The sequence below is a fragment of the Osmerus mordax genome, chromosome 4, assembly GCF_038355195.1.
Source record: "Osmerus mordax isolate fOsmMor3 chromosome 4, fOsmMor3.pri, whole genome shotgun sequence".
Taxonomy (NCBI): domain Eukaryota; kingdom Metazoa; phylum Chordata; class Actinopteri; order Osmeriformes; family Osmeridae; genus Osmerus; species Osmerus mordax.
The window spans coordinates 16,528,128-16,544,556 of NC_090053.1; the positions used below are offsets into that span (position 1 = coordinate 16,528,128).

The 16,429-nt window shown below is 49.8% G+C and overlaps 1 protein-coding gene across 1 annotated transcript in view; it reads left to right on the forward strand.

Moving 5' to 3' along the window:
• The first annotated feature begins 233 nt into the window (after positions 1 to 233).
• Positions 234 to 16,429, forward strand: part of plxnb2b (plexin b2b) — a 61,602-nt gene continuing 45,406 nt past the window's right edge. The window contains exon 1 of the mRNA XM_067233921.1: positions 234 to 354. The gene's annotated coding sequence lies outside the window, so the exon portion shown is untranslated. The remainder of the gene's footprint in view (positions 355 to 16,429) is intronic.

Here is a 16,429-nt window from a genome sequence, read left to right on the forward strand (position 1 = left end):
TGATGTGTGTTTCAGGCACAAACGTGCAGGGTTTCGACTGTGTGTACATGTTTCCTACCCCCACGTGTGTGTGTGTGTGTTATTGGCCTTGTGTGTGTGTGTGTGTGTGTTATTGGCCTTGTCTGTGTCTGGACACTACTGACAGTAAGCCTTCTCTCCTGCTCTCCCCTGCCCAGAGCCCAGGCCCTTAATGAAGCGGAGGGTCAGCGGCGGTGTGCAGCTAATTGGCTGGCTTTGCCCGGGGCTCTGGCTGCCTGCGTTTGAAGCGTCCGGCGAGGGTCTGCTCGGCTGCGGCTCGCTCTGTTCCGCTCCGGCGGCAAACACGCTCACAGCACCTCCGTCCGCCTCTCCCTGGTGAGTAACAGCAGCCCTCTCCTCTCTGTCTCCTTCCTTCTCTCTCTCTCTACGCCATGTATCCTTTCTCGACTCCCGCTCCCACCCCAGCTACAGCCGTAGGTAGGTAGTCCTGCCCCCCCCCTCCTCTTCTCACCACCTTTCTCACTTTGACGGATCCTTTCACTTCCTAGTCATAACTGTAGATTTTCTCCTCATCACATCCGAAACTACACTTTCACTCGGAACTCTCACGCGTCCTCATTTCTCTCTTTCTGGCTCTCCTGCTCTCTCTATATCTCTCTCTTTTCTTTCTCTCTTTTTTTTTTCTTTCTTTCCCATTTTTAGACTTCCTCACACTTTAAGTGCCATTCGTTCACCGCTGGACTCTTGCCACCCTCTCTCACACTATTCCTCCTCGCTCGCCACGCTGAGATTTGGGCAATTTCCACGGTACCCTGTTGGCCTGCGTCCAGGAAAAACCAACTTCCAGCCTCATTTCTTTCACGATGGGCTTGGCTCAGCCACACTGTTTAGGGGAGGGAGTGTGTGTGTGTGTGTGTGGGGGGGGTGGACAGAAGAGATAGGAGGTAGCCATAATTAGCTTACCTTCCTTTTTCTCCTCGTTAAGGCTTTTCTGGCCCCTATTGTTTAGCTGTCACTGCCAGAGTTAGAGAGTTAGAGAGTTAGAGAGTTAGAGAGTTAGAGAGTAGGAGGGAGGGAGGGAGGGAGGGAGGGAGGGAGGGAGGGAGGGAGGGAGGGAGGGAGGGAGGGAGGGAGGGAGGGAGGGAGGGAGGGAGGGAGGGAGGGAGGGAGGGAGGGAGGGAGGGGCCACACTGCAGGGATAGATGCGCTGTCTCACCTGGGATATTTTTCCTCACTGCTCTAGCCTGGGGCCCAAGTGCATGACAACCATGATGTGATTCAGTTGGCAAAAAGTACAAAAGGCTCTGAAAACTAAACGTTTCATTATTTCAACTCATGCTTCTACCCAAAAACATGAACATGAAAACGTAACAGAATTTGACTGAATTTAAATGGCCCAACTAACCCAGCACTTATTGTTGATTGGCTATTTTGATTGACACGGTAGCAGTGTGGCCCTGAGGGTGAGAGGTCAGCATGGGTCTAGTTAGAAATAAAGCTCTAATTATATAACCGCTCTTGGCAGGACAGAAAGGTTAGCGTACTTAAATTTTGAAATACGTTTTTGCTTCTCAGACCAATAAAAGTTCAAATTCTCAGGGATTAGATGTCTATATATAGACCCGTTCTCATTTAAAGAAGTTTCCTCTGTACATATAAATGTTATTTTATCCCAGACAGACAGCTGCCACAGTTACCATTTGGCTCTCGTTTATTCTGACTGCGAATGACTTCAGTTCCCACAAGTCACAGCGGCGCTGAAAGACAAATGTTGTCATTAACATTGGTTGTGTTTGGGCGAGAGCCCACAGTCTCTCACCACCTCGGTTAACTTTCCTGCGGGTCTCGCTGTGAAATCTGTAAAGCCACAGAACCGACCCTTCCCCTCCCTCTGGCTCCGTGGCTAGGTCTTGGTCCACCTGCGGTGGGCTTAGCAACCAGACGGCAGCCTTTCCCTAATGCTTCTCCTGATCAGGCTGTTTGTTTAGGTGAGATCCCCAGTGCTCCACTTTCTACAGCCACATTTCTCCCTCGCGGCCTGGGTAGTCTGGCAGTGTTGCTTGCGTACAATGCATGGGTGTGTTGGAATATAGGCTACCTCAGGTGGCTGCAGTGTGTGCTGCCTGTGGTGAATTATTAGAGGAGGAGGAGGAGAATGAGGTGGTGGAGGAGGAGGAGGAGGAGGAGGGGATATGGTGAAGAGTCGCTTGAGGTGCCGAAGTTACATTTGTGACCCAAAAACGGAACCATATTAACAATTCCTACTTTGGTGTTTCTCTCTTGTTCAGCCCATCCTCCCCTCCCTGTGTTCCCAGATGATCATGGAAATGTCATGCTAATGACACAGGGCTTTGTTGTGCGGGCATGGATTAGGCAATGTCAATCATTTCCCCCATGGGGTGTGGCTTCTGCAGAGCCCCGGAGCAAAGAGGTGTTTGGGGATGAATGAATTGGGGTGCACGAGAGCGAATAATTGTATTTGTGTTTTTCTGCCATCTATTGTTCTCCGAAGTGTTGAATCTGATGGGCGTTTAGCGTGTGGCTCCCATGAGGATAACCTTGGCCTCAGATGTTGTGTCCACAAAGCAAGTGTGAGTGTATTTAGTCTAAATCAGCTCGATGGTGTGGCCCTTTCTTTGACACATTTCCGTGTGTTTGAGACTTGGCACTGGAAGTTTTCACCCTCACACCCCCACACTGAAGATTCTGTGAGCCTGTGCTCCGAACGATATACCCCCAGAGAAGAACCTGTTTTAACGTTGACAAAATTAAGAGAAGAGGAAAAATTATGTAAGAGCCGTTGTCTCCTCCTTAGTGCTTAATATTCGGAAGGGGAAGTCAAATGTTCTAGCTAGCCGTTTTTCAAAAAGCATTGCATTTGTTTTGGGTTTAGCCCCCGGGACATGACACTTTTGAAGTCAGTTCAGGTTAATCGTGTGGAAAGAAGCTGTCCAACATCAAAAGTCCTCTTTATGATATCTAGAATGACTCACGGTACAAGAATGCGTCCCCAATGATGAGTGAATTATTCATTGGTTACACAGAATCGTAGTGATGACCCATACTTTAATGTCAAGTATGGAAAGTACAGCTGCATGAATGTACTGCCAGTGACAACTACACTGCTTGTATCCATGGATTAAACATTATTGTAAAATTGGTTGCAAAAACACACTTCCAATTGGTGTGTGTGTGTGTCAAAATGGCGTGAAAATGTATGTTGCTGTGATTTATTTATAGTAGATAGCTGTTTCTGTTTTCCTTCCTCCAAGGCAATCTATGTATAATTAAATTGCAGGCATCAAAGATTTAACAGTACCAAAGTTGGGTATTTCAAGCAGCATCTAGACATGGTATTCAGAATGTGTAAAACAAGCAAACGTTACCGTTCCCCCCCAGGCTACACCTGAGCTGTGATTGGCTGAACCGAGGCAGGAACATGCTTCTCTCAGGCCTTCTGGAGCTTACTTATAGATTTTGCGCATCCTGCACTGTGAATGCCAAGTCCTTGGGGTACCCAAATCACAAAAAGCACCGTGTTCCTTCATTACCCACCCACCCTCACTCCATCCCTCCCTCCAACTCTCTTTCCATCCATCCACTCCCCAATTTATCCCTCCCTCCATCCTTCCCTGCCTCCCACCGTCCGCCAACCTCAACATGGTACACCAACCCTCCAGTATTCCATCCCCCCCTGTGAATATCCAAGCTGTCGAGGCTGACGGTGCCCTGGGTCTCATGCCAGGGCGTGGTTGGAACAGATCCGGCCTCCAGGCCACAAGCACTCCTCCACTCAAGCCCCTGCAAACAAGAACTGCCCCGCGCACCTGTCATCTGAATGCTAAGCGCTCTGGACCGCCTCTCTGGGTCTGTAGTACGTTTTTTTACACTATCAGGTTTTGTGTGAGCGCTCATCCTTTTGAAGTGTGGCTAGCGTTAGAGCTCAAATGCTCACCTGAAATGAGTGGCACGTGTGGGTTTTTTGTTGCCTGTCAGTAGCTGTGAGCGAGAGCTATGTTGAGAACCCATCTTCAGAATGACCATAACAAACAATGTTTAGGTGCGATTCTGTACACAAGGATAAACTTCCGTGCCCCAAAAAAATGCGAAACGGGTGGAATGTCCGGGCTGGAGAGCTGTTGTTGAAACAATGATATAGCTTCAGTGTATCTTCGGGACTCGGTTGCCTTGTAAGGATATGGCAATGCAGCTTGTGACATATTTCTCTGGGGCAACAAAGTGTTGCATTGGTTATCTTTCACATTATCACTGGGCCTGTGCTTCCAGAAAGGACACTAGCGCCTCGCGAACTAATCGGCCATCTGCACTCCGGGGGTTGAGAAATGTGGCCGTCAAGCTTTATGGGAACATAAGCAAAACAGGCCCAGCCTTGTCGGAGTGAGAGAGAGAAACGGAGAGAGAGACCTTGCAGGGCGAGAGACACCAGACTAAAGCTCTCAAATAGTTTTATGTCTGTTCGAGAGACATACAAATCTCCCAGCGCCATGCCAAGTTCCTGCAGGATTCATTGGAGCAGAAACTGTAGAATTTTCAGCCTTTCCACCCACCCGTACCTCTCCTCAACCGTCACAGGACGCTATACTTGGCAGCAGTGTGATGGAAAGCGTGCAGCAGTTTGTGTGTGAGTGAGCACTCGCCAGAGATGGAAAGAGATTGTTTGTTGGGGTGTTTTACATTGGCAGCAGAAGAGTCAATTACAATAAAACCAGCCATTTTAAAGAGAAATTATTTAAACATTGTTAAATATTATTTGAACATTGTGCAAATAAAATTCACTTTCAACAAATACTGTGTTTAGAAATTGGAGAAGAAAAAAAAAACACAGGAGAGGACAAGATAATGAATTTCCTGCTAGGAAACTACAGGAAGTAATTGCAAGCTGGACAGGAAGTAATGTCAAACCCCTATGGACCTCCTGTGCCCTCCATTTACAAATTGGACTTGTGAAGACAGACGCTGAGTCTGAAATGGCATACTACCGTTCTGCATAGTATGTCAGAAAATAGTTATTTTTGTGTAGACAGTTCGCTAGTGTGGATAACACAGTATGAAAAAAAAATAACAGGTTGACATCCTGTAGCACTTTGCAGAATTCAAGCCAGCAAGCTTTTATGGCTACAAGTGTAATGGGTACAATATCTGTCCAGCTGAGGCTCTGTGGGTCCGAATACGGTCCGAATAGCTAGAAAGCATGCCGGCATAACAGGACATACTAAATTTGCATTTGATATGCAGGCAAAGTAGTTAGCATGCTAACTAGCGCTGCAGTCCCCACTCTCAGTTAACTCAAAGACCACAGAGGGTCCGCTCTGCAGCTGCCAGCCTTATCACACTGCTGGGAGTCACTTTTTATTTGGATGTGAAGAGCTATATAAATAATGAAATGGAGCTGGTAATTGGCGGTTCTTGGTAATTAGGAGCAGCCTGTCAGCCTGCTAAGTCGTTGCTTCAGCCTGATAGGGATGCAACGAGGACAGTAATTACTATTATCTGTGGGGGTTGTTGACACAACAATAATCCCATCCTCAGTCCAGATAGTTTGGTTTTCGTTCACCGCCTCCAGTTTTTAAGAGCGATTTGCACATACTTCTCAAAGCTTTATCTTAGCTAGCATTTGTGCTAAAATCCCGTCGTCCTCTCACCAGACGTCAAACCCTGGGCTTAGAGTTTTCTGCCTGGCGACTTTGAGAAGAGCGTCCATATTTTCATTAGTCAAACAGTTTGACTCTTTCCCTGCTAGCGGTGTGACGCCCAACCATAAACAGCATTATCAACCATCTCAGTGGGTTTTCTAATACCCCTGTAATCCTGTCATTTCATTCATGGATACCTCCAGGGTTAGGGTGGGCCCGCGGCATATCTGCCTGCTTGTCTCTGCTCCTCTGTGTGAGAGATTGGATTCTCTCTCGTTTCCCCCGACCACACACAGATAGACAAAACACGCACACTATGACACTCGCGCACACATCCAAAAAACACCCCATACACACTCACAAACAGATGTGTTGGTGTGTTAAATCAACAGGATGGACAGGGGGTTGGACTGTATAGAACTGGAGGTACATATAAAACTGTAGGACAGTATATAGGGCAAAATAAATTCATTCCCAGCTATGGGGTAATGATCCCTCACACCTGGAACCCTGAAATCCTTCCTGCATGGGACCTAACTAGTACTATCCATCTCCCGGCCATAGATGGTGACCATTAACCTGAAAAGCAGAGTGTTTGTAGGAACCCTGTACCTAACAGCCTCTCTGCTCTTTCAGATAAAGTGAAGATCATAGACGTGAAATAGCGTTGATAGGGACGGCCGGGGGGAACGGAAATGAGGTGTGTAGAGAGGTGGCGGGCGTTGAAACAGGGACGCCTGCCGTCTCCTGCACACCTCTAGTCTCCGTTTCCTCGTTGTGTAAATTGTACTGTCCCTGAATTAAACATCAGCGTTGGCAGCGCACCGCCCAAGGCGTGATGGACATTCAAACATATCGGCGGCCCAGGAAAATGACTTTTTAAGTAGGCTATTTATGGCAGCAAGATATTGTGTTCATTTTATTATAATAAAACATCCATTAGGTTCTGAGTGAATGACACAAGGGAGCAGGCGACGGCTCAAGGTAATAATGACTTGGAGTCTAGTCTTCAACCAGCCAAGAAACGGCCTCGCTCCTGAATATTAGTTTCCTTTGTAGCAAGAGGCAGAGAGCGCAGATGCACACGATACGGTTCACGGGGACTAATAAAGAAATATATCTGTTTTTATTGTGCTTCTATGACAGAGTGCTGTTTTTAGGGCTAGTAAAAGGAGCTGAAACACGGCATAAAATCATATTATGGGCCATTAGAGTGGGCCCGGGCTAAGCGTTGTCAGCGGTAACCGGGGCCTGGGGGGGAGGGGCGGCCGGGGGGGGGGGGGAGGGGGTGTGGTTGGAGGGTAGGAGGAGGGAAGGAGGAGGGGCGTGGGCGAGTTCTACCTCTGATCTCCTCTTTGGCTGCTCACTAATTGAATTGTCTGACATCACTGCTGCCACTCGTCCCTCGGTTGCCAGGGGAACGGAGGAAGCGGTGGTCTGTCGCTTTGGCTGAAAGGGAAATGATGAGGTGCAGTGATGGCTTTTAATATGGCTACGTGGGTGTCTTGACTGCATGAGGAGGAGTGATGGAGGGGTGGTCTGTTGAGAAAGTCACAATGGCTTGCTCCATAACTAGGTCCATAACTAGGTCCAGACTATAAAAAACGGCCCCCCTGACATCCTAAACAAACTTTCTTGGTTCGAGTTTATCCAGAAAAAACCCCCCCCTCTCTCTTCTGTGAAGCAGCTGTGGTCCATAGCCTTGACACATGATGGAGGACGCGTCAGGGTAGGCCGTCTCCTGACCCCAAGTCCCTGTGTATGTCTCTGTAGTTCTGAGCTCCAGAGACCTGACCCTCTCCTCCACAGGCCTACCCTCAGTGGACATCATCAAGGCTGGGGGCTGGACACAGGAAGGTCCTACCCCAGTCCAATGGAGCCTTCAAAGTGGGCCCCTGAGGATACCCCCCTCCACTCGGCAGGGGGGCAGTGGGCATACCAAAGCCGCTCAGGAATGTCCTCTGGGGGCACTTTTGCCTCCCTTGACCCCGCCCTTCCCTCCCCCCCCCCTCCCTCTCCCCCCCCCCCCCATTCTTCTTTCTTCCCTTCCTTCCACCACCCCCTGACTTCCCCTCCCCTCCAACCCACCCACCTTCCTCCTCCTTGCCTGTTTGAAAAGAAGGGTTTGCTTTGTGTGCAGGGGTGCACTTTTTTGTAAGCAGCCTGAAGGGGGGGAGGGGGGGGGGGGGGGGAGTCAGGGGTGGGGGACATGAGGGGAGGGGGGGGGTTAAGCGAGAAATACGAAACAGCCAGACATGGAATCCAAGGCATCCTGAGTAAAACCAGATGTGTGTCCGGTCCACTCTCCTCACTCTGTCTCCCCAAAACACACACCTCACCCCCCCCCCCCCCCCCCCCCCCCCCCCCCCCCCCCCACCCACCACCCGCATCTGCAGGCAGGCTGCCCCTCATAACAAAGTTATGCCCGCTGAGATAAGAATACGCAGATAGCGCGAGTCCCTGGCCCGAGAGACCCCATGGCGGGCATGTTTATATTGTGCGGCCCTCCCTTTCCTGGATGAGGAGGCGGAGCTGGGGTGTTTCTGCAGTGCCTCCAGATTGGCCAGGCCCGCAGAGAACGTGGAGACATCACGTCACTCCTCGGGGCCTCTGATCTGCCCTTCAGCCCTGGGCTTGCTGCTCTTCTTGCTTTTTTGGTTCATTTACTCTCCTCCGTAAGCTGCTTTTTGGAAAGTGAAATATGGTTGTTAACCTTTCCAGCTGTTGTGGGGGCATCAGGGTTTTATAGTTGCATGACTTGCATGACCCCTGGTGTGACGAGAGATGAGTGGTTGGAGAGCTGGAAGCGACACTACTTTTAAAAGCTTGTAATGTGAAAATCAGGCGCTGCCTTAGTGGTATACTGTTTTAGCACTTCCATCCAAGGGAGTGGTGTTAGTTTGGCTAGGCAAGTGTGTGTGTGTGTCACACAGAAGCAATCAGCAGAGAAAATGGTGAGCTGTTGCTTTGAAGTCCCTGCAGAGTTTTGCTATTCTCAAATACCAGAGTCAGGATAGCAGGCCCTTACTCTCTCTCTCACACACACACACATACAAAAACACCCACGCTTACTTTCACCATCTCTCACATGCACACACACTTGTGCTAACTCTTACTCTTCTCTCTCTCTCTCTCTCTCTCTCTCTCTCTCTCTCTCTCTCTCTCTCTCTCTCTCTCTCTCTCTCTCTCTCTCTCTCTCTCTCTCTCTCTCTCTCTCTCTCTCTCTCTCTCTCTCTCTCTCTCTCTCTCTCTCTCTCTCTCTCACTACACACTCCCGCATGCTTACTCTCTCTCACACACACACCCACACACACCCACACACACACGCTCACTTTCTCTCTCTCACACACACATACACACACACACAGAGATATCCATGCCGAGTGCAGAACAAGTGGCCATTAACATAGAGCAGGAGCACGGGGTGCCACAGGGCACACCCTGCCTCGCCACCCTAGCTACGCTCGCTGGCCCTGCCTGAAAGCCTGAGAGAGCCTGTGCTGCCATCCTCAAACCCGTGTAATTGCATTTTTTTCTCCCCATGCAGAAAGTCTAATGTAAGATACGGTGAAATGTATGATTTTTCTCTCTGTCTCTCTCACACATTTTCTTCTCTCTCTCCTCTCTGTGTCTGTCTCTCTCTCTCTCGCTGTCTCGCTCTCTCTGTCTCTGTCTTTCTCTTTGTGTCTGTCTCTCTCTGTCTGTCTCTCTCTCTCGCTGTCTGTCTGATTCTCTCTGTCTCTCTGTCCCTCCCACCCCAACCTACCTCCTCCCTTTTCTCAGTTCTTTCATGTTCTAATCTGGAGTGTGGAGAGGAAATTAATTGGGTCACAGTTTAACAGTGATCTGGAGGGGGCTCTGTGGTTCAGCCGGCTGTGTGTGTTACAGAGGGGAGGCAGCCTCACTCTCACCCTGCAGCCTCACTCTCTCACCCTGCAGCCTCACTCTCTCACCCTGCAGCCTCACTCTCTCACCCCGCATCTCTCTCTCTCTCTCTTTCAACCTGTTGCTCTGCAAACGAGAAGCGCCAGCCTGGAAGTCTGTTCCCCAGACTCGCGCTCACACGCTGACGCGCGGCGTGGAAAAGCACACACCATGCCCCACTGCCAATCAAATAGAGTTTGTTTTACAAATCGACCCCCATGCGTTCCGGTGCCTCAGACCATACAGGGGTGATGCGTTCTCCTAGCGGTGCATGTCTCCGTGTAAGTCAGAGGAACAAGCAAGCACAGGGTGGGCTTGCCTCTGAGTTATCACTAGACGGCCTAGCGGTTAGCTTCTGGCTTCAGAAGTGGTTTGTTCTAATGGCAGCCCTTTTCCAGACCAAACCAAATAGCTCCACAGTGTACACTTGAAGCTAGGTAGATTGCCATCCAGTGTCGACGCCACTCAGTTGAAATCAAGTGCTTGAGAAGGAGCGAGTAAACCGCTTGACATAGTTCAAATGGAAAAATGTCCTTGTTGTTTGGCGGGCCAGGCTTGTGAATGAATGTGCTTCTGTTGAAGGGGGGAGGTGTAGAAGGAGTGCTTTTCTCTCTGCGGTTCTGTGTGATAGAGCTCTCTCTGCCTTCTTCATCGTCCAGCCTTCTGTCTGTTCTCCAGACTGGGCTAGACCAAGCCAGGCCAGGCCAGGCTAGATTTATATCCCACCAGGGTAATGAGTCGGAAAGGAGATTTGTGTCTATGGTGCTGTGACCGCGCTTGTGCAGGCTCATTGGGCCTCTCTCTTCTCCTTCGCCTCTACCTCTCTCTCTCTCCCCCTCTCTCTCTCTCTCCCCCTCTCTTCTCCTCTGTTCCATCTCTTCATCTGACTGACCGACTGCCCTGACCGGGCTCTCGGCGTCTCTGCCCTCCGCTCCCCATCCATCTTCATCCCTCCATCCCTCCTCTCTCCCTTCCTTGCCCGCCAGATGGATGGGTAGACGGGGGGCACAGGGGCGCAGACTCACCTCCAGACGAGGCCAAAGCCTCGACTCACCTCCTTCCCTCCCTCAGGCGTCGCTGCTACCCCCCCCCCCCCCCCCCCCCCCCCCACACACACACACACCCTCACAAACCCGGCGCCTTGCCTGTTGGCCCCACTCGGCAGGCAGGGGACCTGTGTGTGTGTGTGGAACTGTGTTAATTAGCACAGGCGTCTGGAGACCCGGGCATGTTATCTCCACCAACACCCCACCCCACACCCTAAACTTCTCTCTCTCTCGTTCTCTCTCTCTCTCTCTCTCTCTCTCTCTCTCTCTCTCTCTCTCTCTCTCTCTCTCTCTCTCTCTCTCTCACTGCTCCCTTTCCATTATTTTCTCTCCCAAACTTGCACACCCTCTCTTTTTCTTTTAACTCTCTCTGTCTCCCACTTTGTCTCTCCCCCTTTCTGCCTTCTGCTCTCTCCTGCTAGCTCTTCCCACTCCTCTCTCTCTCTCGTTCTCTCTCTCTCTCTCTCTCTCTCGTTCTCTCTCCCCGGACTCTGGAGAGAGCTCCCATGTCGTTTGCGTTGCCAGGTTTGTGGAGGATGTCGTTGCCAGCTGTCTCGGCTATGGATGGCTGCCAGCCTCCCATATCTTCCCCCTGTTGTTATCCCCTCGTTTATTCTTTTATTTCCATTTACTTTCCATCCCTCTCTCTGTTTGCGGACCCTCTGCAAAGCATGTTGTTGATATTGAGTCTGAGGGGCTCCTGGGGCCGTGCCGATAGCCCTCGCCGGCACCAAGGACCGTGGGCATCAAGGTCAGGCAGAGAGGATAGTGCCCAGGTCTGCAGTAGGTGCCCGTCTTGCCATGCCAGTTCTGCAATCTGTGCCCGGTGTGTTAAACACAAAACAGCCTGTGTTCCCCCTCCTTCTCCCCGCTCCGACGCCACGTTTGGCTTCTGCAGCGGCCTGAAAAAGGTCAAAGAGGCGCAAACCACACAAAGGAAGCTCTGTGTCCATAGAGGCGGACAACTTGATCAATCCAACTTTTAGCTTGACCTTTTTTTTCTTCTCCTCCCCTCTTCAAAAAGCGGACGGGTTTCCGTTCGGAAGTCACGCTGGCTCGCGTCCCTGGCCCTCGTTTGAGGTTGACGCGGGTGCGGAGGAGTTCTAAGGACCTCGTGAGAGTAGAGCGCAGCAGAGTTGCAGACAGCGTGCAAGCTGTTTTACACGCCTGACTGTTTGGATGTTATTACAAGACATGTGTAGGAGCTTTCTATCTGTCTGACCCGGTCTGCTTCGACCCAGAGAGTTCATCGTGAAGCGATGAGGGACTGTGTGTGTATGGGCGAGTTATTCTTATACAGTATGTTGTTTTGTCTGCGTATATGTGTAACCATGTCGGGCTCCCTGTGAGCGGTGTGTAAAACTCCCCTGCCCTCCAGTTGACCCTGGTCTCCTGTGACATCCTCGGCCGAGCCGAATGGAAAGCAGACAAACACCAAATAAAGACATGAAATCCCCCCCCCCCCCCCCCCCCAAAAAAAAATAAAATAAAATAAAAACGGAACTCCTCTCTCCCTATTTGCTCCACTCTCTCACTCACCCACACACACGCACAGCCAAGTTCACACTCAACCGCACCCCAGTTCATAAATTGAGCTCACTTGGCCTTTGCTTGTATCAATTAATCTGCGCTGGCTGTGTGTGCTATACGAGCAAAATACTCTCGGCTAGCCTGATTGTAGCTTTAAATAACGTCCATTCAAGTCATTTCCATGTCATTAGTTCCTCGCCCTCCGTCATTGGCCAGACTCTCTCTTTGTCTGTCTGTCTGTCTCTCTCTCTCTCTCCCCTCTATCATGTTGAGCACTTTTCTCGCCTTTCTTCTCCTCCTCCCTCTCTTCCATATTCTTCTCTCCACTACTGTCCCTTCTCTCCCTCCCAAAGCTCTGGAGCTTTCCAGAGGCTTGTAGTTTCAGAGATCCCCTTAAGATGTGCCACTTTGATAGCCCTTGTTAGGGCCTGTTCAATTCACCACCAGGGATTTGTCTTGCTTTTACACACTGAGCCATGTGTGTGTGTGTTTGTGATCCTCATGTCCTCAGAGAGATGAGTGAAAGAAGGGATAGGAAGGATATAAAGTTTCTGTGATCTCCCCCTCTGTTTCTCTACATCTGTGTGTAAGAGAACCATCTGTCTAGGTGCGGGCCAAGAATTCTTCTCAGCATTATTAGCACTTACAAACATATCTCACACAGGGCTGTTTGAAAGAGAGTCAAACCGACCCCCTCCCTGAGTTATGTTGCCAGGAGACAGTGGGCCAAGAGCCGATTGTGAAACCATTGCTGCTAATTCATTGAACCATCAATCTTCTGGAAGAGACTGGGGTAGCCCGTGCTCACAGACACACACCCTGACCTCCTGGGACCAGTACCTACCTGTAGGAGTCCACACACACACACACACACACGCGCACTACACCCCAGGCTGCTGGATGTATAGGTTGTGATTGGAGAGAGACTGCATCTCCAGCTGTTTTATCAAGTTTTATGCCACTCAGCCCAATACAGGGGATTCCTGTTTTCACCATTGCAGTCGAATACAGATGGTTTTGGTGTTTGAGTGGTCATCTAATGTCTGAAGGATCTGCGTTGAGATGATTTTATTCAGCAATTTCTTTCCCTCATCTCTCGGTCCCTGTCTCTCTCTCTGTCTCTCTTTCTCCATGTTCCTTTCAATAGTGCTTTGAGTGCTAATTGAGATATGGATCCCGTATATGATGTTTCATTTGGAAAAACCTAATAAAGTTGAATGAAACAAGAAACAAAATTAAAATTAAAATCATGATGATACACTGAAAGGGGACATGACTCGCTCTCTTTCACTCACTCACTCACTCGCTCTCTCAGTTCCTCGCTTCCTCCTTCCCTCCACCTTCATTTCTCACTGCTGGGAAATGAAATTGCTTTCTTGTTCGTTAAAGATTTTCATGTTGCTGCCTGGTACAAGGCGGGTGTGAGAGTGCTTGAAATGGTCGGTTGAAAGTTCTAGAAAGCCTGCTGTGGGTATGTGTGTGTGTGTGTGTGTGTGATGGAGAGGAGAGAGACAGTGTTTACATGCTTGAAAGAAGGGGCTTTCAAACAAAACCTTACTTTTCCAAACAATTTTCCAACGTAATATTTGGGGACTTTTCTGTTTTCCCCGCACAAATTAATTCCGCCAAGTTGTCGCTTTACATTAAAGCATGAAGTAGCCCACTGGAGTACAGAAAGCAATCTCTCCCCTGTGTTGCCATGGAAGCAAGCTCGTCTTTTCATTGGGCACCACCATAGACATGACAGATCTGCCAAAAGTACAGCCCACCTCTACCCTTTAGGCTGCAAGTGGGCTTTTGTAGGGGTGAAAGCACTAGCATTCCCTTTCTGTATCCGTATACAGGCTGTTCTGGTGAAACATTAACAATGTTGTGTTCTTTTTGCGTTGTTGTGATTGTGGTGTTTATTTTTAAACCAGCGTGTTTGTTCCCATGTGTGACTTGTTCTCTATCCTTTCATGTGATCGCTCCCTCTCCTCCTCACTTTGAAATTGAAAAGAGGAGCATAATCTAGAATAATCCATCTTTTTAAATAAAGACCCTCCCAAGAGTGGTGTTCTACTGGGAGCTGGGCTTTATGTTCTTATAGGGGAGAATCCCCCTCCTCCTCTCTCTCTTTCACTCCTCCCCATCTCTCTCTCCTTCACTGGCTTTTTTGGCTACTCTCTATCCCTCCATCCCCCTCTTCTTTCCACATTTCCCTCCCCCTATTCCTCCACCTCTCCCGTTCTCTCTCTCTCTCTCCCATCTCTATCTTCATCTCCATCTGCCCAGTGTAACACAACTGTTTGGCATGCGGGCGCCCTGGTGCCCACGCTGCGGAGGGCTGGCGCGGCACGGCTCTCCCCACGCCGGCCGCCTCGTATCGCCAGTCTTAATCACACGGAGAGAGAGCGCACCTGTGAGAACAGATGTCCACTGGGGCCGGCGTGCTGTTCCTCATTTAGGGGTGGCTGCCGGCAGCGCGTGGCGCTCTACCGCCCCCCCTCTCCCCACCCCACCCCCCCTTCCCTCCTAGACCTCCAGACGCTCCTGGCCTCCCCAGCGGCTCGGCTCCAGCATGCCCCTGACACACGCCTCAGGAAGAACCCACTGCTCTGTCCCCCCTCTGGGGTCGGAGCTTAGTGGGCGTGGAGCGTGGGGGGGGGGGGGGGGGGGAGCGCTTCAGGAAACAAGCTCTCCAAGCCCCCTGTCCTGTTTGTTTTAATATCAGGATTAGAGTGTAATAAGAAACTGCTCGGTCATCGGAGTGGCCCCCAGCTGAACAGGTATGTCTTGCTCAGAGCACAGTCCTGGGATTTAGATAGACCTCACTATGAGAGAATTCCAAGGAAAAGGTCTGACTGAGAGAAGTTGATACACGCCCCATGTGACCTTTCATAATACCTCCACGCAGGCATGGGTTGTAGTTTAAAGTATAATGTTTAGCAGGATATCTGCCCTTTTCAAATGCACAAATATTGATTTGTCCTGTGTGTTCATAGACACGGCTTAATGGTGGCTTACTAATGCCGCCAAATGAGCTGTGTGGTGGTATTTAGACAACATGATGGTGCTTTCGGCATAATTATCTGACTAAATCTGCCATTTGATTTACATATACCAAGCCTGTCAGAACAGAAGCAGCTTAATGAAGGGGTGCTATTAAAGTGGCTCCACCTCTATTGATGTTAATAAGTTGGCAAGCAGCAGTGATCTGCTGTAGTGGATTGAAAAGATAGGAGCAATAATCATTATTAGTGTAAGCTCGAAAGGGTTATGCTTTTATCCCACTGTGCACACTCCCAAATATACCTCACACACTCACTCTCACACACACTCACACACACACACACACACTAGCTCCTCCAAACCAGCCTTACCCTGTGTGACTCCTATCTGGCCCATCATCTTGCTGGTTTGGCAAAGGGCCCCACCAACAGACACTGAGAGGGACTGCCAAGGACACACACACATATATATATATATATATACACACACACACATATACACACGCCTACATATGAGCTCATGCCTGAGAAATGTGGCATGGTCACATGGCCCTTAACATCAAATCTTCTCCCTAGCCCCACCCTGTCCTTTTAAGTAAACCTCTGACAGCTAGGACCACCCCTTCTAACCCCTGCTGCTCTCCATACTGCACACCACCCTCCCAATCCTCCACCCCACCCTTCATCCATCCCTTTCACCATTCTCCCTCCCTCCATCCTGCCCTCGCTCTCTGCACACATCCCATCATCGACCCTGGCTCTTATCGGCCCTCTGATCCCTGTGTTATTACGGCAGTGCAGGGGATTGCCTAATGATCTATTGACCAGGCCTATCGATCTCCGTCATCCGTGTTGTCCGGGAGAGAGGAGCCAGTACAGCACTACCACACCCGCCGCACTGCTTAACACACTGTACACCTCTTAAACGGATGCACAACTCTTAGTGTGTGTGTCTGTATGTCTGTCGATTCATTCCCTCCCTTCTCTCAGTCAACCCAGGAAGAGATTAGGAATAATGTGCTTTTAACATCTGGCTGTAAAGTAACAAATGTGTTTTAGCTGACGTCGTTAGCCGAAGATGACAGCGCAAGGCTAAATCCCAGGCTGGGTGGTGTTAAGAGTGTTTTTGTTGAAAGGCAGATTGAGGATACAGGACGGTTTGACACTAGCAAATTGTAGTAGACCATTTTCAATGGTATGTCTTGACTGTTCAGTATACAATCATGTTCTTCTCACCTTCTACCCAAAAGCAATTCAAAATGTGTAGTCGTTTGGTATCAAGGAATGGGGAATTTAAGTAAAAACA